General features: G+C 42.0%; 1 pseudogene; it reads left to right on the top strand.

The window, feature by feature from the left end:
• Positions 1–138: 138 nt before the first annotated feature.
• LOC150057288 (importin subunit alpha-1 pseudogene) lies at positions 139–22,468 on the top strand (annotated as a pseudogene).
• The last annotated feature ends 1,406 nt before the right edge of the window (positions 22,469–23,874 follow it).

Below are 23,874 nucleotides of genomic sequence, written 5' to 3'. Positions count from 1 at the left end.
GCCTCGCCGCCCGGCCGCTGGTCCTCGCCAGCGGCCACGTCCGGGTCGTCGGCGGCCGAGGAAGGCCGCGTCCCGCCGCCCGCCCCTTCGCAGCGCGGCGCCCGCTCGCTGAGGCCCTGAGAGCCCAGCCCGCTGCCGATGGCGCCGGGGCTCGGGGGCCTCGTCCACGAGGGTCTCCTCTTTTGTTCCTCGGCTACACCTACGTCTGGGGGCGGACGTCCTGCTGCTGATTTCCAAGACCACGGAAAGATGAAAGCGCTGCCTCGGCGACCCGCCCTGGCGGAGCTGGCCGGAATGACAGCTCCTGGGCTTGGCCACCTTTCCCACCCAAATGGATGAATGAGAAGGCTCAACTTCCCCGTCGCCCATTAACAACCAGACACATACACTTCTGCAGGACGGTGATGATGCACATGGATGTTTTAATAAAGTTAATCGTCAGATGCCCCATAAAGACTTGTAAACTCCGGTAGGTACCATTTACAGAGGACAATTCAGTCGAAGTTGAAACAAAAATGAGGTCAAATCTTCCTCCACCGGAGATAAGTTAAATAACCATACTACTGTCTATTCAAAAAAGATCTACAGCATGAATTTGAATCGATTTTTCAAAGAAGTTATCTTTCATGCTTTTTTTTTTTTTTTTTTTTTTTTTGCCAGTCCTGGGGCTAGAACTAATAAGGGCCTGAGCACTGCCCTTGGGCTTTCTCTAGACTAACACTCTACCACTTGAGCCACAGCACCATTTCCGACATTTTCTTTGTATGTGGTACCGAGGAATCAAACCCAGGGCTTCGTGCATAGAAGCCAAGCACTCTACCACTAGGCCATGCTCCGACCCCCCAAAAAGTTATCTTTTCGGAACATAATAGCACATTTTCTGTTTTCAATACACTAAAATATCTTTGTGACTTTTTTATTACAGAAGTATTTGACATTGACATAATTATCTTCATAATAGAAAATCTTACTACAGACCCTATAATTCATTAAAAAAAAACCTTTTCTATTCTCACATCCTTGATATCCTAACAACTCCTAAATGTATAGTTACATACACAAACTATGTCATACATTTTTTTTTTGCAAGTCCTGCAGCTTGAACACTCAGGGCCTGAGCACTGTCCTTGGGCTTTCTCCAGGCTAGAGCTCTACCACTGGAGCCACAGCATCATTTCCAGCTTTTTCTACATACGTGGTACCCAGGAATCGAATCTGGGTCTTCATGCAGACTAGGCAAGCACTCTACCACTAGGCCAAACTCCTGGCCCCTGTGTCATACATTTTTTGGGGGGTTGGTCGTGGGGCTTGAACTCTGGGCCTGGGCATTCTCCCTGAGCTCTTCAGCTCAAGGCTACTGCCCTATCCCTTGAGCCACAGGGCCATATCCGGTTTTCTAGTGGTTTATTAGAGATAAAGAGTCTCATTAGTGCCCAGGCTGGCTTTTAACCTAGATCCTCAGATCTCAACCTCCTGAGTAGCTAGGATTATAGGCAGAAGCCACCATGCCCAGCTCTAGGTCATACATTTTAATGCCAACATTAGGTTGCCATATACTGTTCAATTGAAGGAAACTCTATACTACTAATAATTCCCTGGAATTATTGTTGTTTTATATTTAATTAGCAACACTGATTTTAGTAATAATCAACCTTTTTTATTCACTCATATTTTTTTCAGGAAATAAAAGTGCTTCCTACATTCATGTGACCAGGGAGTATTTTACTTGCACTTAGACTTCAAGAAAAAGTTCCTTTGACAATTGAAAAATTATACTTTTTGTAGGTTGTTTTCAGTTTTATTTGTGTGTGTGTGTGTGATGGGGCTTCAGCTTAGTGTCTGGTTGCTGACCCTGAGCTTTTTGCTCAAGGCCACCTAGCACTCTACCACTTGAGCCACCGCTCCACTTCTGGCTTTTGGGATGGCTAATTGGAGATAAGGGTCTCAGACTTTCCACTTCAGGCTGGCTTTGAACTTCAGTTCTCAGATCTCAGCCTTCTGAGTAATTAGGATTACAGGTTTGAGCCATTGGAACTTAGCAAGAGTACTTTTAAAAGTAAATATTTGAGGACTAGAAATGTAGCTCAATTAGTTGCTCACATTATATGTATGAGGTCCTTGGTCCAATTCCCATTGCCACTAAAAATAAAAAGAAATTAAAAAAGAGAAATTAGAAACATTTAGATGTTCTTAACAGCATTATTCATAATTTCCAAAAGCCAGAAAATAAATCAAATGTCTAGTAACTGATAAATGGGTAAATAATTGTGGTATATCCATACAGTGAAATATTATTTACCCATAAAAAGGAGTGAGTTTCTGGTAATTGTTACAGCATAGACAAAGATAAAATTTGAGAGAAAAAAAAAACACAAGGACTAGGTGTCAATGGCTCATGCCTGTAATCCTAGCTATTCAGAAGGCTGAAATCTGAGGATCACAGTTCAAAGCCAACCTGGGCACATGAGACTCTTATCTCCAGTTAAACTCCAGAAAACTGAAAGTGGTGCTATGGCTCAAGTGGTAGAGTGCTAGCCTTGAGCTGAAGAACTCAAGGACAGCACCCAGACCCAGAGTTCAAGCCCTGAGACCGACACACACACACTATGCAAGTGAATCAAGGCTATGAGTTCAAGCCTCAAATCTATTCTCTTAGTTATTCCCAAAACTACAACACCGTTATTAACTATAGCCACCATATTATAAAAAATAGAAAACTCTCTTATCTACTCCTCATATAACTGAAATTTTGTATTTTTTGACCAATCTCTTCCAACTCAACTCCTGATAATATTCTACTCTCTAAATCTATGAGTTTAACTTTTTTAGATTTCACCTGTGAATAAGATTATGGAGGTTTTTGTTGTCATTTTGTTTTTGTTTTTTGTACAAATACTAGATCTTGAACTGAAGACCTGCGCTCTGTCCCTGAATATTTTTGCTCAAAGCTAGTGCTCTATCACTTGAGCCACCACTCCACTTCCAGCTTTTTGTGGTTAATTGGAGAGAAGAGGCTCATGGACTTTCCTGCTTTGGCTGGCTTTGAACCATAATACTCATCTCAGTCTCCTAAGAAGCTAGAATTTACAGATGTGAGCCACACACACATGGATCATGAACTATTTGTCATTCTTTGCTAGGCTTATTTCACAAAACAGTGTTCTTCAGGTTTATTCTTGTTGTCTTAAGTGACAGGATTTCTTTTTTTTCTAAGACTGAGTACAGTTTTCATTGCATGTGTATCACACTTTATGTCAACTATTCATGGCTATTTAAGCCGACTCCTTATCTTGACTATTGTTAAGAGTGCTGTAGTGAATGTAGGTGTGCAGATCAACTTCAACATACTGACTTCACTTCCTTTGGCTAGACATCCAGCAGTAGGTCATATGGTAGTCTATTTTTAGCTTTTGCATGAAGTTCCATACTATTTCCCAAGTGCTATATTAATTTACATTCTCAACAAGAGTGTGCAAGTTTTCTTCACATCCTTGCCAGCACTTGTTATCTTTTGTCTTTTGGGTAATAGCTATTCTAACAGGTGCACTCTGATATCTCACGGTGGTTTTGGTTTGCATTTTGTTGATAAAATGTTGAGTACTATTAAGATGTTGAGTATTATTTCATATGCTACTTAGCATTGAACTATTTTGGAGAAATGTCTTGACTCCTTTGCTCATTTTTATCTTCTTTTTTAATGGCACTAGAATTTGAACTCAGGTCTTCATACTTGATAAACAAGTACTTGACCACATTCCCAACCATTTCTCGTGCGTGTGTGTGTGTGTCCTGGGGTTTGAACTTAAGGCTTGGGCAATGCCACTGAGCTTTTTGGTCAAGGCTAGTGCTCTACCATTTAAGACATAGCTCTACTTAGGCTTTTTGCTGGTTAACTGGAGATAAGTCTCTGATTGATCTATCCTCGCTGGCTTTGAAACAAGATTCTCCAATCTCAGCTTCCACAGTAGCTAGGAATATAGGCATGAGACACCAATGCCCAATTCCAATGCCTAATTTCATTTTTCTTGAATTCAAAGTCAGGATGCAGTCCCTTAGCATTTTTTGCTCAAGACTGGTACTCTGTTGGGTCACAGTTCCACTTCCAGCTTTCTGTTGGCTAATTGGAAATAAGTCTCTGATTTACCTGTTTTGGCTGGCTTTTAGCCAAGATTCACAGATCTAAGCTTCCTCAGTAGCTAGGATTACAAGAAAGAGCCACAACACCCACCTGCTTATTGTAAATAGGTTATTTTCTTGCTATTGAATTATTTGAATTCCTCATTTATTTTGTATATTAATCCTTTATCAGATATATCATTTAAAAATATTTTTCTCCCACTGGGCACTGGTGGCACACAGCCGCAATCCTAGTTACTCAAGAGACTAAGATCTGAGGATCCAGGCTCAAAGCCAAACTCAGCAATAAAGTCCACGAGACTCTTATCTCCAATTAGCCACTAAGAAAAACAAGTGGCACTGTGCATCAAAGTTGGAGAGCTCAGGAATAGTGTTCAGGCCCTGAGATGAAGTCCTATGACCCACACCAAAAAAATAAAATAAAATAATTCTCCTGTAGATTATCTCTTCGTTCCATGTATTGTCACCTTTGCTGTTCAGAAAATATCTAGTTTGATGCCATTCCATTTGCCTATCTTCCCTTTATCTACCTCAACTTTCATGTCCCTAATTGTATCTCCCAGGGAGCAGAGCTTATAACTCAAGGGTCATCTAAGTTTTAGATATAGTCACTGGAGAATAGAAGCAAATTTTAAAAGAGAAGCTCCTATTGAGTAATTTCAGAGGTCCTTTCTAGCAATAAAAAACTGAGGATAATTATTACAAGGCCAAATTTTTTGCCCACCTGTTCAGCTTTCCATCACTGTGACAAAATATCTGAAATAAATCAACTTATAAAGAGGAAAGATTTACTTTGGCTCATGATTTCAGACCTTCCTGTCCCTGGGCATTTGTCTCTGTTGATTTTGGGCATGTGTCAAGCACAGCATGGCAGGAGCATGTAGTAGTAAATTTACTCAATCTCCGGACTGTTGGGAAGGAAAGAGAGAGGACAATAACCTAACTTAAAGACTCCACCATCTCCCAATTCTGCCACAGGCTGGCAGCCAACTATTTAACATATATTTTGTTGGGTTTATTGTTGTTTTGCCAGTCCTGGGGTTTGAACTCAGGGCCTAAGCCTGTCCTTGGGCTTTCTAAAGGCTAGAGCTCTACCACTTGAGCCACAGCACTACTTCTGGCTTTTTTTATACACATGGTACTAAGGACTGGAATCCAGGTCTTTACCAGTAGGCCAAACTCTCATCCCAGACACTTATTTTAAAGAGACACTGAAGATACAAACTATAACTTTCACACATACAAAAAATAATCCTGCTTCCCAAGGCATAAATACAAGCACAGAGTTTTGTTGTTTTGATTTTTGTGCCAGTTCTGGGCTTGAACTCTGGGCCTGAGCACTTTCCCTAAGTTTTGTATGTTCAAGGCTTAGCACTCTATTTCTTGAGTCACAGCTCTACTTTTGGCTTGTTGGTGTTAACTGGAGGAAAGAGAGCCATTGAATTTCCTGCTAGGACTGACTTTAAACCATGATTATCAGATCTCAGCTTCTTGAGTAACTAGGATTACTGGAATGAGTCACCAGTGCCTAGCAACACAGAGATTTTCAACAACAAACAATAACTACACTACAAATTATGTGCTATTGGCCATTTCTTTGTCTTTTTTTTAGGAGAACATGATATGTATACAGGAAATAAGTGAAGAATAATGCTTGTATCTAAGGATGACTGTTGTTACATTTCTAGAACAATTGTAAGTTCATGGCAAGCTGAAGAGGAAAGTATAGACACTTTAAATTGATTGGGTTTATTGCTTTGTTTTGTTGGCCTAAAATTCCCTACATATGCCATGTTATGTTCCAAACTGAGATCTTTCTTCCCCTACCACTGAGCACTGGGCTCAGGTATAAGCCATACCACCTTTGCTTCTGAATTGATTAAACTTTTCTTCCTATGATTTTACTTAATTTTCAACAAATTTGGGGACATAACTAAATATATACAAATAGAAGTTGATTATAACTAATTTAAAATTTTCCAAGTCATATAATTTTACTTTAATTATATATCTATAATACCATAATAGTCCTCTTCCCCATCCTTCACCCATGACAGCCTATGTAGTGGGCTGGCCTCCAGCCCTCAAACTTGCTTCATCAGCCTTTGAGTAGCTGGAATTACAGGCATTAACTACCATACAAAGTCATGCTAGTCTTTATAACCACAGTGAATAGCCTTAGGGGATTTCCTTCTCAAATGTACCTTGTTTTGTTTGTTTTCTCAAAATATGATCATAGAGGAAGAAGAAAGGCAATTTCTTTGAAGAAAAAGAAGAAAAGCTTACTTCCCAAACACTCCAGCCTCTTCGGCCTGCTTCTCCAAAGTTTACACTTTACCAGTTCCTTCTAATCATCTCCAGAAATACTCATATAAAATACAGATTGCTTTGCTAAAACTTAATTTTTTCCCATTCAGTAATCTATGTGAGCCCAGTACAGATGTAATCCTAGCTGCATAGGGGGCTGAGATCTGAGGACCACAATTCAAAGCCAGCCTGAGCAGTCTTCAAACTTTTTTATGTTTTTTTCCGGGGGAGGGGTGGGGAGGGGGGTTGGTGGTGGTGTCCATCACAGGGTTTGAACTCTGGGCCTGGGCTCTATCCTTGAGCTCTTCAGCTCCAGCCTAGCAGTCTACCACTTTGAGCCACAGCACCAATTCCAGTTTTCTTGTGGTTAACTGGAGATAAGAGTTTGATGGACTTTTGTGCCCAGGCTGACTTTGAACCTTGATCCTCAAATCTAGGACTACAGATGTGAGCCACCTGGCTAAGTCTTCAAACTCTTATCTCCAATTAAGCAGCCAAAATACAGAAGTAAAAGTGTGGCTCAAGTGGTAGAGTGCTTAGCTGGTCTTGAAGGCAAAAGCCAAACTGAAGGGCAAAGTCCTAAATTCAAGCTCTTTTAGCAAAATCTGTATAAAGGTCAACATAATAAGCATATTTCCTTCTTTTCTGATGCTGTATAATATTCACTACAATTATGATTTCATGGAAAATCAGGCTGAAATGACCATCATGATTTCACTGACATGTCATGACATGTCCTAACAATAGAAGATAGAGGACTGAAAAGCTCTTATACTTTTCCTCACTCATTTTTAAGGTTGACACTCATAAAAAAAAAAAAAGGTCAGCAAAGGCAAAGCATAACAAATCTGATTAACCAAAATTATAGCTAGGTTCCAGTGGCTCCATACCTATAATCCTAGCTACTCAGGAGGCTGACATCTAAGGATCCTATTTTGAAGCTAGCCAAGCAGGAAAGTCTATGACTCTTCTCTCCAATTAGAAAGAGTCAGATTATAACTGTGGCTTAAGTGTATACATTGTATACATCTCAGTGTGAATGAATGACTCATGACCTAGTAACAAATTCTTTTGCAGGTTAAGTGTTTTGTTTTGCTTTTTTCTTTCTTTTTGTCAGCAGTAGGATTGGCTTGGGTGCTGTCCCTGAGCTCTTTTTTGCTCAAAGCTAGCCCTCTACCACTTTAAGCCATTGCTCTACTTCCCAGTTTTTTGAGTAGTTGAATAGAGATAAGGGTCTCACAGACTTTTCTGCCCAGGCTGGCTTTGAACCTCAATCTGGGTAGCTAGGATTACAGGAGTGAGCCACAGGTGTCCAGGAGTAAATGACTAGTTTTTTTGGGGGGGGGGTCTGTTTGTTTGTTTTGCAAGTCCTGGGGCTTGAACTTGGGGCCTGGGCACTGTCCCTGAGCTTCTTTTGCTCAAGGATAGAACTCTACCACTTGAGCCACAGGACCACTTCTGGCTTTTTCTGCCTATGTGGTACTGAGGAATGGAATCCTGGGTTTCATGCATGTGAGGCAAGCAGTCTACCATCAAGTAACATTCCCTGCCGATATGTGGAGGTTCCTTGTTTTTGTTTTTGTTTTGTTATTTTTTGCCAGTCCTGGGCTTGAACTCAGGGCCTGAGCACTGTCCTTGGGCTTTCTCAAGACTAGAGCTCTACCACTGAGCCTCAGCACCACTTCCGGCTTTTTTCTATGTATGTGGTACCAAGGAATCAAACCTGGGTCTTCCTGCATGCTAGGCAAGTACTCTACCACTAGGCCAAATTCCCAACCCAATATGTGGTTTTTAATTCCTTATTTTTAACCAAATGGAATGAAGATCTAACTGCAATGACAACGGACAGGTGAAGTCGGGATGCTGAGTTTAACCAGTGCTATCTTGGCTATTGCCACTATCTTGTCTTCATGATGGAGGCAGGTAGACCTACCTCCCAGGTGATGCTTGAATTCCTAGAGATAGGAGTGAGGACTTGGACAATGCATTACTGGACCTGCCAGCCTTGGGTCCTCAACTCTCCAACCCCCTGTGACCCTGCCCCCTAACCTGACCCTATTTAGACCTGCACCAGTTCAGGTACCATTCTCTATGCCATTTGTCTCCTGCCTGCTTGCGTCCTGTCTCCTGGCTCTCCTCTACCCACCATGGTGACTTTCCACTGGAGCTGATCTGGTTTGTTGGTATAGTTTTTCTGCTCTTTCTTTCCTCTTGAGCTCTCATAGCTCAGTTTTCTGACCATGTTAAATTTATTTGTGGGTTACCAGTTATGGTGGCTCAAGCTTATAATCCTAGCTACTCAGGGGGCTGAGATCTGAGGATCAAGGTTCAAAGCCATCCCAGGCACAAAAAGACCTGATTCTCTTATCTCCAATTAACCTCTAGAAAATGGGAAGGATGGTAGCCTTGAGCTAAAGAGCTCAGAGACAGCGCCTAGGCTGAATTCAAGCTCATGACCCACCAAAATAAATAAATAAATAAAATTGTGGGGCTGCAGTTCTTTGAGGTAAGAGTCCCTCTACAGACTGCCAGTGTTCTAAAAGAAACTCCCCACTCAACTTTTCAAAAAAATATCGTGTCTCTGTTTTCTCACTGTATAAGACAGGAACCCTAAAATAATTTTGGCTGAATTATAAAAAACATAGATATGGTCTTAGGGGTTTCATTGTATATGTACACACACACACACACACCAAATATGCTGAAATCCTGATGCTCAGCAATCTAGAACATGCTCTTCGCCATTATTCTTTTGGTGATGGGGTGTGTGTGTGTGTGTGTGTGTGACAGTAATTTAGAACATAGTCTTTGCCCTTATGGTTTGGGTGTTGAATGTCTTTCTTATTGTAATCAGAATAACAGAAGCAGGCTGCCACACCCCTCTTTTCCTGTTGAGATGGGATTTTTTTTCTGGATTGGCTGGCCTAGAACCTCAATCCTCCTAACTTCCGCCTGCAATGTAGTTAGAATAATAGGTACACATCACCACACCCAACTACTGCTCGAGATAAGGGTTTTGGTAACTTATTTGCCTCAGTTAGCCTTTAACCAAAATTATCTCAGTCTGTCTCCTAAATAAATGTGAGGCCTAAATAAGTATGAGCCTGACTGGAAATAAGGTCTTTGGAGCTGATGTGTGCGTGCGCGCGTGTGTGTGTGTGTGTGTGTGTTTTATTTTCTTATTTTTTTGCCAGTCCTGAGACTTGAACTCGGAGACTGGGCCCTGTCCTTGGGCTTTCCCAAGGCTAGAGCTCAACCACTTCAGCCACCGTATCACTTCCTGTTTTTCTTCGTATGTGGTACTGAGTAATCGAAGCCAGGGCTTCATGCATGGTAGGCAAACACTACCACTAGGCCAAGCTTCCAGCCCTATAATATATATATTTTTTTCTTTTCTTTTCCTTTCTCTTCTTTTCTTTCTTTTTTTTTTTTTTTTGCTGGTCATGGGGCTTGAAATCAGAGCTGGGTGCTATCCCTGAGCTCTTCAGCTCAAGGCTATCATGCTACAACTTTGAGACACAGCACGACTCCCAGTTTTCTGGTGGTTAATTGGAGATAAAAGTCTCATGGATTTTCATGCCCAAGCTGGCTTTGAACCTCAATCCTTAGATCTCAGTCCCCTTAAGTAGCTAGGATTACAGGCCTGAGCCACCAGTGCCTTTTAAGTCTTTTTTAAAAAGTCATTAGGGAAAGATGACAGGTCTCTATAGAGAGGAGAAAATTGCACCCAGAGATAGAAATATATGCCTGCTGCGCTGCTGGGGTGAGGAGGGTTGTTTTATTTTCTTTCTTTCTTTCTTTCTTTCTTTCTTTCTTTCTTTCTTTCTTTCTTTCTCTCTTTCTGTCTTTCTGTCTTTCTTTCTTTCTCTCTGTCTTTCTGTCTTTCTTTCTTTCTTTCTTTTTTTCTTTCTTTCTTTCTTTCTTTCTTTCGTGAGTCTTGGAGCTTGAACTTAGGACTAGACACTGCCCTTGGGCTTTCTTAAGGTTAGTTCTGTACTACCTGAGCCACAGCACCACTTCCAGCTTTTTCTGTGTATGTGGTACTGAGGGCTTCAAGCATGTTAGGCAAGCATTGTACCACTAGGCCACTTTCCTGTCTCCTAGTGCTGGTTTTATATTTGCAATCCAAGCTACTCTGGAGGCTGTATCTGAGAATCATGGTTCAAAGCCAGCCCAAATAGGAAAACCTGTAGAACTGTAATCTCCAGTTAACTATCAAAAAGCTAGGAATCGCTGGGCAAGGTGGCTCACACCTATAATCCTAGCTACTCAGGTGGCTGAGACCTAAGGATCAAGGTCCAAAGCCAGCCTGGGAACTAAAGACTGAGAGACTCTTATCTCAAATTAACCACTAGAAAACTGGAAATGGCGCTGTGACTCAAGGGGTAGGGTGGTAGCCGTGAGCTGAAGAGCTCAGGGATAGTGCCCAGGCCCAGAGTTCAAGCACCACAACCAACAACAATAACAACAAAAAGAAAAGCTAGGAGTGGAGCTGTGGCTCAAATGGTAGAGCACTAGCCTTAAGCACAAAAATTCAAGGACAGGGCCAGGAGTTTGGCCTAATGGTAGAGTGCTTACCTAGCATGCATTAAGCCCTGGGTTACATTCCTAACTACCACATTAACAATTGAAAAAAAAAAAAAAAGCCAGGTGCCAGTAACTCAGGTCTGTAATGCTAGCAACTCAGGAGGCTGAGATCTGAGGATAGCAGTTCAAAACCAGCTGGCACACTAAAGTCTGTGGGAGTTTTGTTTTTTTTTTTTTTGCCAGTCCTCGGGATAAACTCAGGGCCTGGGCACTGTCCCTGAGCTTTTTTTGCTCAAGGCTAGCACTCTACCACTTGAACTACTTGAGCCACAGCACTGCTTCCAGCTTTTTCTTTGTCTGTGGTACCAATTAATCAATCCCAGGGCTTCATACATGGGCAAGCAGTCTACCATTAGGCCAACACCTGTCCCCCACCCCCGGCCCCAGTGAGGCTCTTATCTCCAACTGACCACCAGAAAACCAGAAGTAGCACTGTGGTTCAAGGAGTAGAGCACCAACCTTGGGCTGAAGAGCACAAGAACAGCACCCAGGACCAGAGTTCAAGTCCCACCACTGACCAAAAAAAAAAAAGACTTCAGCAATTGGGACTTCAAAACACAAAACAAAACAAAACTTGACCCAGCCAATAATTTGATTTCAAACTTCCAACCCTGTAAAAGCACAAACTGATATTTCAAATTACCCTGTTTGAAATAATTACGGCAGTTCTAGTAACTAGAAACTAGTACAAGTTTTCTTATTCTACACTCGAGTTATACCTTCAATTGTTGTTTTTTGTTTTGTTTTGTTTTGCCCTGGATGGGCTTCAAGCCCTGACCCTCAGATCTCAATCTCCTGATCAGCTAGGATTATAAACTTGAGCCATTGGCTCCCAGCTTAACACTGACACATTCGAACAAATCTCACATTTTTCAAGTAATTCTTTATGTTGCCTAATGTTCTTATCAGCTTAACATATGCTCATCTATAAAACTGAAGGATGGGGAAATAGAATCAGCTCCTTTCTAACCAATAAGAACATTCACAGTTAATGGTGGCTCCTGCATGTAATCCTAGATACTCCGCAGGCTGATATCTGAGGATCAAGGTTAGTAGGCAGCCGAACAGGAAAGTCCAGAAGTCTCTTATCTCTAATTAACCACCAAACAAAACAAAACAAAAATTTTTTTAAGTGCCAGAAGTAGAGCTGTGGTTCAAGTAGTACAGCACTAGCCTTGAGTAAAAAAGCTTAAGGTCAGCCAGCACCCAGGAGTTCAAGCCCCAGGATTAAATAAATAGCAGTCATCCAAAAATTTGATGAGCAAATTCCTGGCGGTGCACATTTGCAATTCTACCATCTGTAGGTGTAGATGGAAGGCAGCTTGACTTGGATAGGGATACCTATTCTCAAAGCGATTTGTGAGTTACTAATTTTCTGCCAATACTGTTCAGGACTTTATTTTCATGTTTATCCTGGGTTGCCATTTTTACTCACTGTTTGTGAGTTCTACCCCTTGAGCCACACCTTCATCCCCCATTTTGCTTGTTCAATAAAGTCTCGTAGAATTTTCTGCCTGGGCTGGCTTTGAACCATAATCCTCAGAGCTCAGCCTCCCAAGTAACTAGGATTACAGGCTTGAGCCACAGCAATTAGAATTTTGAGCTATTTTTAAAATTACCTTCTAGTCAGGCACTGGTGGCTTATGCCTATTACCCTAGCTATGCAGAAGACTGAGATCTGAGGATTGCAGTTCAAAGCCAGCACAGGCAGGAAAGTCTGCAAGACTATACATTTTTCTGAGTACTGCATTAGTCTGTAAGGCTAATGCTCAAAAAGACTGGAAGTGGTAGAGCGCTAGCCTTTAGCATAAAGAAGCTCAGGGGGCTTGGGTAGAGTGCTTGCCTAGCATGCACAAAGACCAGAGTTCAATTCTTCGGTACCACATACATAGAAAAAAGCTAGAAGTGTGCTGAGGCTCAAGTGGTAGAGCTCTAGCCTTGAGAAAGTCCAAGGACAGTGCTCAGGCCCTGAGTTCAAGCCCAGGATTGGCAAAAAAAAAAAAAAAAAAAGAAGCTCAGGGATAGTGCTCAGATCCTGAGTTCAAGCTCCAGGACCAACAATAACAACAAATACCTTCTATAATTATTAAATGAGGTGTTTGTATTTTAAAAGTTCAAAGTATTTTTGAGTAATACATTTGATGATGATTTTGTCTAAGAATTAATAATGTACCAATAGCTGTATCCATAGGAAATGTTTACTACTTAGTGGGTCTAGATATAAGTCTCATTTTATCTTTCTAGTACTAGGAATGAATTCAAGTCACGTAATTTTGTTACTCAAGGCAGTGTTCTTCTACTTGAGCCACACTTCTACTTTCAGCTTTATGCTGGCTAATTGCAGGTAAGAGTCTTATGGTCTTGTCTGCCTGGGCTCTGGCTTTGAACTGAGATCCTCAGCTCTCAGCTTCCTGAATAGCTAGGATTATAGATTTGAGCCACTGACCGTTACACTGTCATGCAGATTTGAGTAATTCTTGACTCATGTGTCCTTTATACTCAAATAAATTTATTTTATATATAGATTCTCTCCCTCATAACATTCCAACATGTAAAACATTGTAATATCTATTTTTAAAGGTTAAATATAGACAATTGTCTCCCTACTCACTTGGAAGATAAGAACAATGGGTTATTTATTTTTGTATTCTCTTGCCTGGCATAATTACATTTGCAGATAGATTTGCACTTAATAATTCATATAGGCCATAATTTTGGGGGGTGGAGTCAGTTGTGGGGCTTAAACTCTGAGTCTGGGTGCTGTCCTTGAGCTCTTCTTCAGCTCAAGGTTACTTTTTTTTTTTTTTTTTGCCAGTCCTGGGCTTGGGCTCAGGGCTTGAGCACTGTCCTTGGACTTTCTCAAGGCTAGAGCTCTACCACTTGAGCCTCAGCACCCCTTCCAGCTTTCTGCTATGTATGTGGGGTACAGAGGAATCGAACCTAGATCTTCGTGCATGCTAGTCAAGCACTCTACCACTAGGCCAAACTCCCGGCCCTCAAGGTTACTTCTTTGAGACACAGCTCCACTACAAGTTTTCTGGTAGTTAACTGGAGATAAGAATCTCATGGACTTTTGTGCCAGGGCCAGCTTTGAACAACGATCCTCAGTATCAGCCTCCGGAGTAGCTATAATTACAGGTATAAGCCACTGGCACCTAGCTTTCCATGGAATTTTCCTTATGTAAATTCTATTCTAGATTTTATAGTGGGAATGACTGTTTTGGGAAAACAAAGAAAATCTAGTATAATCATTTTTGAAAACGGAAAGTAAACCCAAGAAGTGGGATGCAGATAGCTCATATCTTAAGCTAAGGTACCCAGGAGGCTGAGATCTGATGATCACAGTTCAAAGCCAGCTTAGGTGGGAAAGTCCATGAGATTTATCTTCAGTAAACTACCAAAAAGACTACAAATGAAGTTGTGACTTAAATAGTAGAACACCAGCCTTGAGCAAAAAGAAGCTCAGGGACAGCACCCAGACCCTGAGTTGAAGGCCCAGGATTGGCAAAAAAAAAAAAAAAAAAAGAAGGAAGAAAGGAAAATAAAGAAAAGAAAAAAATAAAGAGAAGGGGCTAGGAGTTTGGCCTAGTGGTAGAGTGCTTACCTAGCATGCACAAAGACCAGGGTTTGATTCCTCGGTATAACATACATAGAAAAAAGCTGGAAGTGGTGCTGAGGCTCAAGTGGTAGAGCTCTAGCCTTGAGAAAGTCCAAGGACCCTGAGCTCAAGCACAGGACTGGTAAAAGAGAGAGAGAGGGAGAGGGAGAGAGAGACAGAGGGAGAGAGAGGGGGAGAGAGGGAGAGTGAGAAGGAGATTGAGGGAGAAGGAGAGAGGGAGAGAGAGAAAGGGCAGGAAATTTGGCCTACTGGTAGAGTGCTTGTCTAGCATGCACGAAGACCTGGGTTCAATTCCTCAACACCACATCCATAGAAAAAAAGCTGCAAGTGATGCTGTAGCTCAAGTGGCAGACCACTAGCCTTAAGGAAAAAAAAAACCAAAGGACAGTACTCAGGCCCTGAGTTCAAGCCCCAGGACTGGCAAAAAACTAAAAGAAAGAAAGAAAAGAAGGCAGGGAGGGAGGGAGAGAAGGAAAGGAGGGAAGGAAGAAAGGAGGGCAGGCTGCAGGTTTTTGGTGGTGGTGGGAGGGGTTTTGCTTTTTTTTTTTTTTTTTTGCCAGTCATAGGGCTTGAACTCAGGGTATGAGCACTGTCCTTGGGCTTTCTCAAGTCTCTGCCACTTGAACCACAGCATCGTTTCTGGCTTTTTCTATGTGTGTGGTGCCGAGGAATCAAACCTGGGGCGTTGTGCGTGCTGGGTAAGCACTCTATTACTAGACCAAACTCGCAGCCCCTGAATTTTTAAACCAATTTTAAGCTAGAATACTAGAAGGATATAGCTTGACAGACAGACAACATGACACAGAAAACAAGGATCCACACTACAACCTGGTACCAATTCTTAAGAAAACAGTATGGGACAAGACAGGAACACAAAAAAAAACTAAGCAAATTGAGTGGGCCACTAACTATGTGCTGGGCAGGCCTGATCTTCCAAGGGACCTCCAGCCACAGCACTACCAGAACCAAAGTTCTATTCTCAGCAGAAACAGAGGGATGGGTTATAGGTCTGAGCACATCTGCTCCCCTTACCTCCCCATTTCCAGATGGTTCAATCCCCAGAAAACAGAAACTCATACACACAGAAAACAAAGCCTTACTCTGAAGGTGTTCTGTATGACTCCAAAAATATTTAGTGGCGTGTCTGGCTTCCTTGATTCTGGCTATTGGAGTGGTGGAAGAATCATTGGCCCTGAGAAAAGGGTGAAGGGGTGCCTGTCCTAAGGCATCTCCTGTCTTCTGGCAGTCTGAATTATCGAGGCCATTTGCCAGTGTGGCTTCAAGGAACCAAACTGTACCCCTTAGCACTGGCATCTTGCTGACTGGGATCCCAGACAAGCCCTCAAATGCTGTAATGGAACTCAGTGAGATATAGAGAAGTAGTATTTTAAGAGCTGAAAATGGGAGTCTTTATTTGAGAGCTGGCATCTGCAGGTGGATTCCTGTCTTAAAAACCTGCAGCCCATAGAAAGAGGTGCTGTGGCTCAAGTGGTAGAGCACTAGCCTTGAGAAAGCCCAAGGACTATGTCCATGCCCTGAGTTCAATCACCAGGACAAAAAAAAAAGAAAAAAGCTACCAGTCACAGTGGCTCATGCCTGTAATTCTAGCCACTCAGGAGGCTGAGATCTGACGATCAAGGTTCAAAGCCAGCCGGCGCACAAAAGGACCTGAGACTCTTATCTCCAGTTAACCTCTAAAAATGGGAAGTGGGGCTTGGCTCGAGGGTTGGGTGGTAGCCTTGAGCTGCTGAGCTCAGGGACAGTCCCCAGACTGAGTTCAAGCCCCATGACCCCCCCCCCACACACAAAAAGACCCAGGCTCGATTCCTCGGTACCATATACATAAAAAGGCTGGAAGTAGTGCTGTGGCTCAAGTGGTAGAGCTCTAAACTTAAGAAAGCCCAAAGACAGGGGCTGGGAGTTTGGCCTAGTGGTTGAGTGCTTGCCTAGCATGCATGAAGACCCGGGTTCGATTCCTCGGTACCACATACATAGAAAAAAGCCGGAAGTGGTAGAGGCTCAAGTGGTAGAGCTCTAGCCTTGAGAAAGTCCAAGGACAGTGCTCAGACCCTGAGCTCAAGCCCAGGACTGGCAAAAAAAAAAAAAAAGAAAGCCCAAAGACAATGCTCAGACACGGAGTTCAAGCCCCATGACTGGCAAAAAAGAAAAAAGAACCAACACATGTTTGGGTGGGGTTGCAAGCCTAACAAAAGCAGACCATTTTAGGAAAGGAAGTAGCTCAGTGGTCAGCTAAAACTTTCCATATAGAGATGATATGCCTTCAACCTTCCATATAGCCTCAGAGGCAAGTGAATCAAATGATTTAGGGAGGTAATCAAGGATGAGCATTAATAAAAGCTCTCCTAATACTAAACAGCATGACATCTACACTGCAACAAATGAACTCTCTCACTTCTAAGCTTTTCATGGCTGGGTGGAAAGCTACCATCACCCAGCAAGGCACCCAGACAGCTATGAGCAGTTCCTTAGACTTAGCCTCCTTACTTCATTCAGTATTTAGGGAAAAGTGGCTTAAGTAGTAAAGCACCAACCTTGAGTGAAAAAGACACGCAAGAGTTTGAGGCCCTTAATTGAAGCACCAGTAAGGGCATTAAAAAAAAAAAAAAAATGAAGAGGAGGGCCAGGAGTTTGCCCTAATGGTTGAGTGCTTGCCTAGCATACACGAAAACCCAGGTTTGATTCCTCGGTACCACATACATAGAAAAAAGCTGGAAATGGTACTGAGGCTCAAATGGTAGAACTCTAACCTTAGTCCCTGAGTCCAAGCCCAGGACTGGCAAAAAAAAAAAAAAAAAAGGAAAGTAAAAACTACTTTAAACCTCTTTATACACTACTTAAAGATAATAAAAAGTGAATAATTATTTTTTAAGTGCTGCCATGCACAGGTGGCTCACACCTGTAATCTTAGCAAATCAGGAGGCTGTTTTCTGAGGATTAATTCAAAGCCAACTCATAAACCCAGGCAGGAAAGTCTGTGAGACTCTTATCTCCAAGTAACCACTAAAAAGCAAAAAGTGGAGTTGTGGTTCAGGTGGTAGAGCACTAACTTTGAGAAAACAGTCAGGGACAGCAACCAGGCCCTGAGTTCAAGCCCTAGGACTGCACACACACACACACACACACACACACACACATTCTCAGTGATTAAGGAAAACTATGTGTATCTAGTTCTATTCCATGAATGATAGTAAGATAATAAATATATTTGGCAACTTAAAATTATTGGTATACTAGTTCATGTTTACAATAGTCAATTTTTTGCTGTTGTAAATTCTGCTATAATAAGCATACTGAATCAGGTACCAGTGATATATACCTGTAAAGCTAGCTATTCTGAAGAATCAAAGTTTAAAAATAACTGGAGCAGAAAAATTCGTGAGAATCCATCTCCAATGAGCCAGAAAAAAGCAGGTTTAAAGCACTAGCTGGCACAACACCAGTTGTCACCAAACAGGTAGTATTCTGAGTCTCTGAGCTCAAGTTCTGGTTTAGAGAGATGATGTTGAAAATATTTTCTAAATTCTAAAAATCTTGAAAACGCTAATATTCTCTGGAGATGAAGATCATATTCGATCAGTTTATTTGGTATACTGAGAAAAACTAAAATCCAGAATTACTGTCTATTTTGTAGTAGGAAATTAGCTAACCCATTTATTACATTTCAGTAAATCTATAAATTATAGGTAATAAGAAATAAACTACAGAAAATTACTCCTAATTGACCACAATTAACTGTGTTTAAAGATTTTTCTAAAATTTTTGTGCTGACTGGGGGCCTGAATTGAACTTAAGGCCTTGTGCTCATTTTTTTTTCCCCTTGGTTGGTTGTGGGGCTTGAACTCTGGGCCTGAGCACTGTCCCTGAGCTCTTCAGCTCAAGGCTACTGCCCTGCCCCTAGGCCTGGGCATTGTTCCTGAGCTCCTCAGCTCAGGTCTACCTCCCTACCTCTGGAGCCACAGCTCCACTACCAGTTTTCTAGTGGAGATAAGAGCCTCTCCAGTGCTGGCTTTGAGCCGAGATCCTCAGGTCTCAGCTTCCTGAGTAGCTAGGATTACAGGCGGGAGCCATTGCACCTGGTTATTGTGCTCACTTTTAGTTTTCTCACTTAAGGCTGGTGATAAACCACTTGAGCCACACTTCCATTTCCAGTTTTTGTCAGTTAACTGGAATTGAGCCTCATGGATTTTCCTGCCCAAGCTAGGTTCAAACCACAATCTTCCAATCTCAGTCTCTTAGCTCTCAACTCTCTAAACTTTCTTTTATTCTTTTGGGGGGGAAAAGTATGCCATTTCCTGATCTCTAAAAATAACTTTCCTCTTAGCTAAAAATATATTTGCAAATAATTGTAACCATAGCCAAGTAACCAGAGAGGAATAAAATGTTTTCTGTAACAAATTCACAAAATATAATCAATAAGGCCCATTCTGTTAGAACATTTCATGAGAAAAAATTACCATAAAACCCCCTTTAATTCTGGTAATTTCTGAAATAAGCTCCTTACGAAGAAGTGCACGCTTTAGAAAATAGTGTTATAAAGAGTTTCTTTATATAATACAGATAGCTGCTGTTGTGGTGGTTTTCAGTCAGGGTTGCCACACAGCCTAGCTTGACCTCAAGCTCACATTCCTCCCGTTTCCGACACCCCTCCCTTACAGTGCTGGAATTGGAAGTGTTCCCAAATATGTTTGTCTGGTATTGTGGTCTTTTTTTTCTTTCTTTCTTTTTATGTTGTTTTGTTCGGGTTCTGGGGCTTGAACTCAGGGCCTGGGCGTTGTCTCTGAGCTTTTTTTATTCAAGGCTTACACTCTACCACTTGAGCCACATCTTTACTTTCAAGCTTTTAATAGGCAATTGAAGAAAAGTGTCCTGCCCCAGATGGCTTTGAACCGCAATTCTCAGATCACAGCCTCCTTCCTGGTAGTTAGGATTATAGGCATGAGCCAACATTACGCATCCTCACACAACACTTTAAAAACAGAACCTGTAGGGGCCAGGAGTTTGGCCTAGTGGTTAAAGTGCTTGCCTAGCATGCACGAAGACCCGGGTTCGATTCCTCAGTACCACATACATAGAAAAAAGCCCGAAGTGGTGCTGAGGCTCAAGTGGTAGAGCTCTAGCCTTGAGAAAGTCCAAGGACAGTGCTCAGGCCCTGAGCTCAAGCCCAGGACTGGCAGAAAAAAACAAAAAACAAACAACAACAACAACAACAACAAAAAAAAACAGAACCTGTCAAGCATAACTAAACTGAACTATACTGAAGTGGCCGAGTCCTTCTGTACAGCAGAAAAGCCCAGAAACTGTCTCTTGTTTCTCAGCAAAGTGGAACCAGAAGAGTAATGGTAGAGCGCCAGTCATAGAAAAAGCTCTGCAGGGGGCTGGGAGTTTAACCTGGAGTGGTGGAGTGCTTGCCAGCATGCACAAAGACCGGGGTTCAATTCCCCAGTACCACATACATAGTAAAAGCGGAAGTGATGCTGTGGCTCAAGTGATAGAGCTCTAAGCTTTGAGGAAAGCCCAAGGAAAGTGTTCAGGCCTTGAGTTCAAGCCCCAGGACTGCCAAAAAAAAAAAAGCCAGGATTATTGGCATGAGCCATTAGCATCCAGTATACATTGCAAAAAGTACAAATATATATAAATATGTATATTTGCCAAAACATTTGAAAATAAACATTACTCATAAGCGGACTAGTTACATAAATTGAGTGTTTGGGGGAATTTTTTTTTTGCCTTTTTCGTTGTTGTTGTTTGTTTTTGTCAGTACTGGGGTCAGGGCCAGGGTAGTAACCTTGAGATTTTGCTCAAGGCTAGGGTTCTACCATTTGAGCTACTACTCCACTTTTAGCTTTTTGGTGGTTAATTGAGATAAGTGTTTCATGGACATTTTCCAACCCCAGCTGGTTTCAAACCACAATCACCTCCTGAGTAGCTGGTATGAGCCACCTATTTTTTTTTTTTTTGGTCAATCCTGGGGCTTGAACTCAGAGCCCGGGAACTGTCCTTGGGCTTTCTCAAGGCTAGCACTCTACCACTTGAACCACAACACCACTTCCAGTCTTTTCTCTGTATATGGTATAAGGACTCAAACCTGGGTCTTTGCCCATGCAAGACAAGCACTCTATCATTAGGCCATGCTTCTAGCCCTTCTATGTGATTTTCATAAACTTTACTGTTTTGCCAGTCTGGGACTTGAACTCAGGGCCTGGGAACTATCCTTGAGCTTTTACTCAGGCTAGATCTCTAGCACTTGAGCCACTGTACCACTTCTGGCTTTTTCTGTGTATGCGGTACTGAGAGTCAAACCCAGGGCTTTGTGCATGCTAGGCAAGCACTCTACTACTAGGCCAAACTCCCAGCCCTTTATAAATTTTTATACCAAGTGGGACAAGGAAAATACAAAAAAAAGAAGTATTAAAAAAACATTCTAGGGACTGGGGGTGTGGCTTAGTGGTAGAGTGCTTGTCCAGCATGCACAAAGACTGTGGTTCAATTCCTCCGTACCATGTACACAGAAAAGTCAGATGTGATGCTGTGGCTCAAGTGGTTGGGCTCTAGCCTTGAGAAAAAAGCCTAAGTACAGTGCTCAGGCCCTGAGTACAAGCCCCGGGACTGGCAAAAAACAAAAACAAAAACAAAAAGAATTTATATAACCATATATGTATGTGTGTGTATATATATATATATATGTCATAACTGAGGGAAATTGAGAAATCCAAAATTGTTTCATATTTAAAGTAATTTAATAGAATTATATAAATAATAATTTTTTGTGTGTTTGCTGGTATTAAGGCTCCAGTGCCTTGAGCTCTCATGGGCTTTCTTTCTCAATACTCGTGCTCTACCACTTGAGCCATATATCTCGTTTATGTTTTGTTTGAAAGTTTTTTGAATTACCTTTAAATAGTTGTGCAACAGGATTTTCTTCTAATCTTAACCTACTGAGTAGCTGGAATTACCATCCTTCCCTTGCTGAATACACAATAATTATTATTTGGTGCTGGCCCTGGGACTTGAACTCAGAGCTGAGCTTTTTTAGCTCAAGGTTGGCATTCTACCCCCTTGAGCAACAGCTTCACTTCCACCCTTTTGGTGATTAATTGGAGATTAGAGTCTCATGGACCTTCCTGCCCCAGGATCAAACTGTGATCCTCAGATCTCAGCCTTCTGAGTAGCTAGAATTATAGTCATGAGCCACCGATGTTCAATTTAATACATAATATTTTTAAGTAAAAAAAAATACATTCCAACCTAAATAAAGTCAGAAGGAATATTTGATAGTATGCACCTGTAGATGATCTTGTCAAAGGCATAAACAGCAGCCATGTGGAAGGCCAGCTCCAAGCCACGCAGGCCGCTCGGAAACTTCTGTCTAGAGGACAACAGCCCCCCACAGATAGCATCGTCCGTGCTGGTCTGATCCCCAAATTGGTGTCCTTGGACAGCACTGATGGTGGGCCCATTCCGTTTGGATCTTCTTGGGCTTCTGGGACATCTGAACAGACCAAAGCTGTGGCAGATGGCGCTGCCATGCCAGCGTTCACTGTTCCGCCGGCATCGCCCCATGCTCACCTCGGTGAGAGGCTGTGTGGGCCCAGGAAACCTTGCAGGGGATGGTTCAGACTCCCGAGATGTGGTCACCAAGTAAGGTAGCTCTCCTTGCAGTTCCTGCTACGTCGGCCTTACCACGAGGTTACTCACGGACTGTCACCTGGACACTTTCAAGTCTTTGCCAATAAGAATCCTGCACCCCCACTAGATGCAGTCGAGCAGATTCTGCCTGCCGCATTACACTGCCCCTGAGTGGTGAATCAGGGGCTGGTCTCTGGTGGATGTTCTAAGGCTGACTTTAGACACAAAAGGAGGCGGTGTGGGCAGTGACTAACGACACCAGTGGTGGGTCCCGTGGAACAGACTGTGTACCTTGTTCACTGTGGCATAATAGAACCATTGATGAGCCTCCTAAACTCAAAAGATACCAAAACTATCCTGGTGATTCTGGATGCCATTACAAATACCTTCCAAGCTGCTGAGAAACTAGGAGAAACCCAGAAACTTCGTATAACGATCGAAGAGTGTGTTGGCCTGGACAAAATTGAAGCACTTCAAGAACCATGAGACCGAGAGTGTGTGCAAAGCCTGCGTGAAGCAGATTGAGAAGTACTTCTCCGTGGAGGAAGAAGAAGATCAAAATGTTGTACCAGAAAGTACCTCTGAAAGCTCTTCTTTCCAAGTTCAAGATGGTACTCCAGGGACCTTTAACTTCTAGATTTGTACAGCTTGGCATAAAGATGTTCCTTGTGTACTGTTTGGTATATGTTTATTCTACTGTTTTCTCTCTCTAAGAACTCTTCTTTTTTTAAAAAAAAATGTGGTTATTGTAGCACTTTTTACAACAAAACTATACTTGAACAGTTCCAAACTATACTGTATGACGCTTGTCCTCGGAATGGGTTTCTTATTTCTATGTGGAATTTCCTATCTTGCAGTGTCCTGTAAATAAAGATTAAGTTCCACCCTTAAAAAAAAAAAAAAGAAAGAAAGGAAAAAAAAAGTATAGCAAGTAATGATGTGGCTCAAAGTGGTATAGCACTAGCTTTGAGCTGAAGAGCTTAGGGATAGCACCTGGGCCCTGAGTTCAAGCCCCACAACAGACAATAAAAAAAAAAAAAGCAAAAAAAAAAATCTAGAGCAGAAATTACTGTTGGTAGGAATACTATATTATAATCACTATAAAATAGCATAGACTCAAACAACTAAAAATACAATTGACATATGATCTATCAATCATACTTGTGGGTGTATGTTGGAAATATTTGAAAGCAAGATTTCAGGGTTATTTTACAATCCATGTTCCTGGCTCCATTGTTAACAGTCAGCTACAGACATAAGCAACAAGTACCCACCACAGAAGAAAGAATAAAATGTAGAAGATACATGTAATGAAAACTAATTCAGCCTTGGGCAGTTGTCACTGGCTCACAGCTAGAATCTTAGCTATTCAGGAGGCTGAGATTGAGGATTAAGGTTTAAAGCCAGCAGGAAAGTTCATGACACTTTTTTTTTTTTGTCTGTCCGAGGCTTGAGCTTGGGGCATGAGCACTGTCCCTGGGTTTTCTCAAGGCTAGAACTCTACCACTTGAGCCATAGCACAACTCCTGGCTTTTTCTATGTATGTGGTACCGAGGAATCGAACCCGGGCTATTGGC

Source organism: Megascapheus bottae, chromosome 11 (assembly GCF_031878675.1).
Source record: "Megascapheus bottae isolate mThoBot1 chromosome 11, mThoBot2.hap1, whole genome shotgun sequence".
In the NCBI taxonomy this organism is placed as follows: Eukaryota; Metazoa; Chordata; class Mammalia; order Rodentia; family Geomyidae; genus Megascapheus; species Megascapheus bottae.
Note: the sequence above shows the minus strand (reverse complement) of the source record. Positions and strands in the feature narration are given on the sequence as shown.